This window comes from Anneissia japonica, unplaced genomic scaffold, assembly GCF_011630105.1.
Source record: "Anneissia japonica isolate Jap-2015-1 unplaced genomic scaffold, ASM1163010v1 scaffold211_len1577895_cov191, whole genome shotgun sequence".
Lineage (NCBI taxonomy): Eukaryota > Metazoa > Echinodermata > Crinoidea > Comatulida > Comatulidae > Anneissia > Anneissia japonica.
Window position 1 is genome coordinate 438,516 of NW_022711099.1, and position 7,925 is coordinate 446,440.

A 7,925-nucleotide genomic window follows, 5' to 3' on the forward strand; every position below is an offset into this window, starting at 1 on the left:
TAGCATTAGATTAGGATGATTGATTTTAGCATTGAAGTTTAGTTTAGCCTGGTTTTTGTAAAATTCCTGTACTGTATACTTGACCAATACTAAAAAATAAGACTTGTGCAGGATCCCCCCACAAAAATTAGGTCTAGAATTCCGCCCACGTATTCCCGGAAATAAGGGCTGATTTCTGTCTAAGTTTTTTCCCCAAAAATTAGGAATAGGCCTACAGACAGTATCTCTTATTAATACAACCAAGGCAGTAAATATGATTCCGCACACCGATTTGCCTAGTGATTTTCCACGCAAATTTGAGTTGGTTTTTTAGGTATCCTCTGCACAAAAAAAAACTGTGGTACCTGACAGTTGTTGAGGATGCTAGATCATGATTTTAGGAAAATGCTTGATATTCATGATCAATCATGCGAAGTATTGTGTTGATTGACATAGTTACCTTGCTATCCAGTGTATTTAAACATTTTTTAAAGTTTAAATTAATTGTTTATCATTATTTGTTTTGTTTATTAAATTATATAACGTATTAAAATAATTTTTTATTACTTTTTGTAATTTGTAATTTATGTAAATAATTTAAATTGTTATATTTGTTTAATTTTATTTTAAATGTAGTAATTTAATTTGTAGTTGTACAATTATGCCAAGTACCCCCTCCTCTAATATACTTATCCTATAGGACGTTTTGTGTAGAAAGTATTTATGATGGAATATACGTTTAAAATGTAAAAATAACCTGGAATTTTTATTCTAATTATTGATATATTCCTATCACTGTATTAGCTGATTGGTTGATACACTAGTTGAGATGCCAGCATATTTTACTATACAAATTACAAAATGCTTTTGAGAGTTACTTGTTGTGGCGCCCTCTATGTTCGTAGTCAGTATGCTACTTAATTATATACCAACTAAAGGTGACTTACCATAGCGCAGCGACAAGGAATTTGGTGGACTGTGTTAAAAAATCTGCCAATATGTTGTCCTTGCTTGTGTCCTATGGAAAACTCTGTTTTAAAAATTTACCTCGTCTTTCGTCTTTCGGAAGGGTTGTTAAGCCATTGGTCCCATATGGATATTAGCATGTGCATCAAAAATAGTACTGTGCACTATTCAAATACCAGTAGGGGATTATAGTATCTCATGTTACATTGACCATGGTACTGTAGGTGTTGCACTGTGACTACCATGGCTTAAACTTGACTTCCCTTTTCTCAATAAGTAGGCCTCATGGCCTACCATACATTTAAGTTTACATAATATAACAAACTTTCATTCTATAGAGTAAAGTAAAAGTTGAAAACCTATAGTGCTTGTGAAATGTGATATACCTGCATGTTTATGAGTAAACATTGTCGGTAGAAATGGTACAGTAGACTGGTATCTCTAGCAGTGGCAGATCTGTAAAGGATGGCAAAAGGTGTGTTTGCCTTCCCCCTCCCCCCACAATCTCACCTCCTTGCTGTGGAAAAAAACATTGTGAAATCATATGGGTATTGGAAGTACGGTAAATGGCTAAAATTTTGAAGCTTCCAGAGGTGCATACTGTAGTTTTTTGGACCTCCACAATTGCTAGAACACCCAAAAACCTTCCTCTCTCGACCATAGATTCTGCCACCTTCTGACTTTAGGTCCTCGATTGCCACTAGCACCACCCTATCAAAAACAATTCTGGATCTGCTAATGGTCCAGGTAAGCGTCATCATGACATCATCATCACCCAAAATATTGAATTTAATCACAAATCGTTTGTGCTAGTTACCTCAGCCAAGGAGGTATTCAATGCTGTTTGACTGTTAGTAAGATTACGCAAAAACTTGAATGAATGGACCATCATAAAATTTGACACCTTTGAATTTTTGGAAGAAAAATCAAAGGACAATGTCATGGAAATTTGATTTTTTACCCTTGAGCATAAAAGAAAATAATGGAATCACACATCACATTCAGGCAGCAAACAAGAAAACAATGTGCCTGAATATTACAGGGCGATTCCATTATTACATTGAGGGTATGCTTTATTTTCATCCACCATACACGGCCTGCGTATTGTTGGTACTGTATTAAGGCGCAGGGCGGAGGTAGGCACTCTATGGAATGTAGTTGACATCTAAGTGATTGGTCGATACCAGTTCTGTTGCTAAAGTTGGTATTTACTGTAGGGGAAATTGTAATTTCTTCTGCATGTAAGGGAAGAATGACTCACGAAGCAGATGTAATATGGTGTTATTGTACCTTCAAGTCAATGACCTCTACACTGCTTACATAAATCACATCAAGTTATGTACATCAACAACCTTGATATATTTGCGAAAGATTTAATTTTTTCCTCCCGCTGCCTATTGATTATTGACGCAATTCCCTTAATGTCGCGTTTCTTAGAGAATATTATCAAGGTAATTGAGGTGTGTGTTGCGTGCACGTAGCCAACATAACAATTTTCAAATGTTGCTTGTGAATTATTTATGATATAATAGATGGCTGATTAGATAGATAGTGGAATGGTAATGCATTGTAATAAAAGCAAGAATAGGAAATGAGATAAGCATTTATGAAAGGAGAAATATTAACTGCTTATGTAAAGATGAAAGAACAAAGCCAATGAGAGTATTTTTATGGATGGTAATTTAAATTTAGTATTAGCAAATAATAATTTTATAATTTTAAATTTATTGAACTTTGCTAATGTAATGGAGAACACATTTCCTTTATGGTATGTTACAGCCTAATGAAATTTTATCTATAAGATAATTGCAATGATGATGATGATAATACTTATTTTTGAAAAATTAAGTGATTAATAATTTCCTAAAAGCTAGCCTTCGTCAGGCAATTAACTGATGTTGTTTGCAATTCAGGTAATAATAATAATAATAATAATTGACATTTATAATGCGCTATACGCCAGCAAGCCGACCCCAGAGCGCATACAATCAATCATATTTAAACAATACAATACAGAACACATCATAAAAGAGAAATTCATCCAACAGTGTGCAATACAAAAATCGAGAAACATATTTACAATATTTATCATTTAAAAATAACACCAGAAACGTCAAATGGAATAATTTCAAATGGTAACAATAATTCAATTAATTCACTCTATTTACATTAATTTGATTATTACAAAAATATATTATTACAAAAATATAGTATATGGGAGAGGCTATTGGACAATATAGAAAATACAAGACTTCATGTAAACAGCATCTACTGTTCATAACAGGTTTGTCCTTTGTAGTTGATAGTTGTTGAAATATCGCAAGTACTGTAAGTCTGCTTGTTGTTGTGTTCTTTGGTTTAGGGAAAACAAAAATACATTGCACCCTCGAGAACTGTTTAATTCAAGACTAATTTCCAAAGACCCAAATAACCATCTTCAATCTTTCAACACAAAGCTAACCCTCTATTTGGACACTGAACCCTGACACCACCCCAAATTGTTAGGTCCCAAAGACAGTCTCAATTTGGAGAGTGAATTGTAATTTGCTACATTGTCATTTATGAAGAAAGGGTACAATTTTGGTACAATATGTGTAATCAATTGTTTTGTATTTTTGATAGAATCTCAACCTGAGAGAGACATTTTATTCAGCTTCACTGATATTTCACCATACTAAATTTTATTAACATTCCAGAAAAATCCATTTTCTTTGATAATCCTGTATAAAAGTCCGATTAGATATTATTGTTCAGACAAAAATCTGAGTGTGTCGCTTAAGGTGTACTGTTTCTCATTTTTTTTTATTACCCCTCCACTCCTACCCAGTGGTTTATTTAGGAGCCGGCGGCTGGCGCATTCAATCGGCTGCTACTGTACGATGTTTTCGCCGGCAACTTCAATCATGGTGTACAAAAATTAATACAAAAACCACCAATATAACAGGTCTGTCAAGAACCTTATTTACCTACACGAAGTTAATTTGAAAATATTAGACAATTATATGCACTCATTTCGATGTTCTTTTCTGTTAAAAGTTTGTTAAAATTTCTACCAATTTTCAGACTCCACGTTAGACATTTGTGAACTCGCTGCGTAAACAAAGTTAAAGTTCAAAGTTTGGTAGTCGCGTCTGGGTGAGTCCATAAAAAATGCCACGCCTTCAAATCACATGTTAGCCAATAAGATAAGAGAAATATCTCCTTCTACGTGCTCTGGTGATGATGACATACACTACATCGCCCAAACTTTCCTTCCTTACATTGGGCATCCAGGTTTTCTCACCACGGAGAAGAAAAAACAGATCGTCATTTTAAAATTAATTTGTGTATGACCATGAACCTTTTATTTTCCTTTTATTTTTCTATGTTAAACATGATAATTATTAAATGCTAAACCGTTTAACATCACACAGTATTAGAATGTTTTTACTAGCCCTCTTTGTGATGAAATAATTATTTCGGAAAGGATAAATAAAAAAAAAACAACACTCAAATTCGTTTACTGTACCTTCGGTGGCGGAGGTAGCAAGCTGAACAGACTTCTTGAATGTTGTTTACACTCACAATTTCAGAGTCATCATAGATAGTACAAAGCAAGCCAAAATTGTCTCGATTCACATCACATGAGGTGTGATTTTTTTACACCTATACAAAATCAGTATTTTTTTCCAGTGTGATATCCATTGTTTTTCGATATCTATGTACATTTTAGAACTATTTTTTGCTCTCCTTAGATGTTTTCAGGGTAGTGCGAATGAGTTTGTTTTGAGTCGCGTCATATTCGCGCGAATAAATTTATCATGGCAGAAAAAAATTGTCCACCGCGTTCTTCTATTTTGAGTTTTTTTTTTAACCTAGTTCAGCCAAGCGTGCAAAAAAAGGTACAGTTCATCCTTTATTTTTTTTTATTTACACTGAGATTTGTAGATATACTGGAAATAAGTTCAAATTACTGCTGTGTAAATATATTATATTATTGCTCGTACTGGCTAGTATGTACAGTATACAGTACAGTATGGTATTATATTTATCTATGAAGAATGTAAAAATATCAAATTTTTTTGCAGCTCAGTAGTTGATTTTGAAAACTGTTAAAAAAAAGAATGATGTAGAGAAATGCCATCAAATGGGCTTAAAAATCTTTAAAACCCTGGGGCGCAACCCAAGGGGGATTTCCCCCCTTGGCCCCAGACCAGGGCTCTGCACCTGGACCCTCGGCCTATTTGAATTTACTTTCCTGTTACTTTTAAATTTCTCCTGCTACTCGAAGTTCATAAAACCTTTTACCTACCCCCTCCTCCTCCTTTTCCTTCCTCCTCCATTCTCATTTCATACTTTCTACATTTACGTATAGTACACATGATCTGGAGGTTAATGACATATGACAACCCCATGCAAAATAAATGTATTACTCATCTTATGAATAATTCATATAATAGTTTCAATTATTGCTTGTCAGCTTCTTAGAATTTATTAATAACTGTTCATGACTTCCCTTTTTTGTAATGGTCAGTTCATTTCTTTAATTTTTAATTTAAAATAAATCGAGGTTTGATGTTCTGGAGTAGGTGACTCAGTAGTGATACATCTTTAGTTTTTTGTGTTTTTTTTTCGCAAAATTGATTATAGGATAGTCAATTGAGTGTTTGCAGAATTTATCGTTAACAGCCCTTTAGGTATCTGCACTCTGTATATAAATCCAGTGACCAGAAAATTATGTCTGATGAACATTGCTTTGTGTGGCCAAATGCATCATGCCTATGTGCTCTTGGTGGGGAGTGGGGGAAGGCCCCAAGTTCCCTGTCAAAAAGGTAGAAGTACCCCTTCTACTAACACCTGTCATTCTGCAGTGGTGCCTTGACATACTGTGTGAATGGATTGCACTGTGCAACAATATTTGTTATGCTGGTGCTTGCTGCTGTAACGCTCTGTGTAAGTAGGCTTTTATAGTAATTAGGGTTCCAAATGATCAGATCGCCACTCTCCAAGCCTCAACAGACTTAACTATATAGCTTGGATGATCCCAAAAGGTTTTCATTGGAATAGTAATTTAGTTCCGCATTCTTGGATTCTCATTTTTTGCACCCGCGAGGCTAAAACCAGCCTACTGTATGCCCTTGAATTTTAAATGCTGAAGTGAAAATAAATAAAATGTGCAAAAAAAATCTTAATAATTAATAAATCATGCTACATGCCAGGTTTTTTTTTTTTTTTTTTGAAGATGAACTATGATGACAGTGACAAGTTATATTAGGTGCCTTACCTTAATGGCTATGTAATGCCAATATTGTACTAATATTTTTATATATTAATATTTGTTCATGAGACCAAAGAATATAGAATATTAACAAGAGGTTCAACAGTTGGAAAAAGAATCCTATCTGAAAAAGTAATACTGCACTATGAATTTCCTTCAAAAAAGGTACTACTACGAAATAGAGGGTGTCCTTTAAAAAAAATGTATACACGTAAATGTTATTTGTATCGAATGCACGCTCGGCCTGTAAAGAACACCTGTTCTCAAACTCTATTTGAATTCTAATAGGGAACTCCTATCTTGTGGTAGTAATTTGTTTTTCATTTCGTTGAGTGCATTCAAAATCAAGATAGTCAGACATCTTGCAGTTCTTTCATGAGATGCAGATCCGCAAAATAACATTTTTGATAATAATAATTAGCAAGCATTTACATTGCACCACCGTCAGTCTAGACAAGCTTTTTCTGAGGTACAGTAAAACAAAACAATCATTAAGAAGTCAAACATGAACATCAAAGAATGAATAAACACAAAAGAAAACCCACAAATATCACTACATGTGACTTCAACCAAATGAGTTCACTATGGAAATTCAAATGTTATGTGTTTCAAAACTTAGGTGTGGCTGCATAAAATGCGCTGTCACCATATTATAAAGTTTGATGAGTTGCAAGTAGGAATTTATCAGTGGATCAAAGATAGCATTCAGTAATATGTGGCAGGAAAGGATCAGTGGAGGTTAATCTATGTAAAGCTTTCCATATGTTGGCAAGAGTATTTTGAATCAATGTAGGCCTTACCTAATGTTTAAAGTTCATTGAGAATGGGTGTAATAATAATATAGTGAAAATTATTTGTGTTTTTGTAATTTCAAAGACTTCCCTCTGCCTTAAGGCCTGTTTATACTTGCAACGATAATGATAAAAGCTAAAAAGTAATTGGTCATGTAGAAAATAAAAGAAATAAGAGAATTTTTTACACTAGGCCTATTCGGTAATGATTTATCTTGTATACAATATATATAATATATAAGGTAAGAACTTATATAGCGCCATTTAAAAAACCGAAGTGATTATCAGCGGCGCTTCATGTTATTGTTGGAATAAGTGCGTTTTGAGTGATTTTTTAAATAAAGCAATAACAGAATATTTTGACAAATCAATTCAAATGACGTCATAATCATGGAAAAACAATAAAATTGTAGCAGTAACAATGATTTTATTGTTTTTCCATGATTATGCTGTAATTTGAATTAATTTCTTAAAATATTTTATCGTATATACGATAAATCGTTACCAAATCGTCCTAGTATAAAAAATTCTCTTAGGGCGTGTTTCTACTGATAAACACAAAATAATCAATTTTTTTAACCACTTTTGTAATGAGTGCCAGCATTGTAACTGCATTCTTGCTTTTACGAAAATCGTTTTTTTTGTGGCGGAAATTACATCAACATTTTGTATATACAACACCTTTTCCAAAATGTATATTTTCTTTCTTACCAACAAGACAATATACTTCAAGTATATTGTCTTGTTTCACATGATTTCGGTCATGACATGACGAGGAGGAGGAGGACACGGTGTGCGGCGAAAAGGCAAATGCTTTCGTCTGTGCTCATCGGCACAGCAAACGAGAGAACAAAAGAGGAAAACGGTAGGCCCAGAAAAAAGCGGAGAGGCCTACAGTAGGCCCAATATAGCCCCTGTCTCTTATACACATC

At 33.9% G+C, this 7,925-nt stretch overlaps 1 protein-coding gene across 1 annotated transcript in view; it reads left to right on the top strand.

Moving 5' to 3' along the window:
* Positions 1 to 7,925, top strand: part of LOC117107295 (retinoic acid receptor alpha-like) — a 103,758-nt gene that overhangs the window by 466 nt on the left and 95,367 nt on the right. The window lies entirely within an intron of this gene.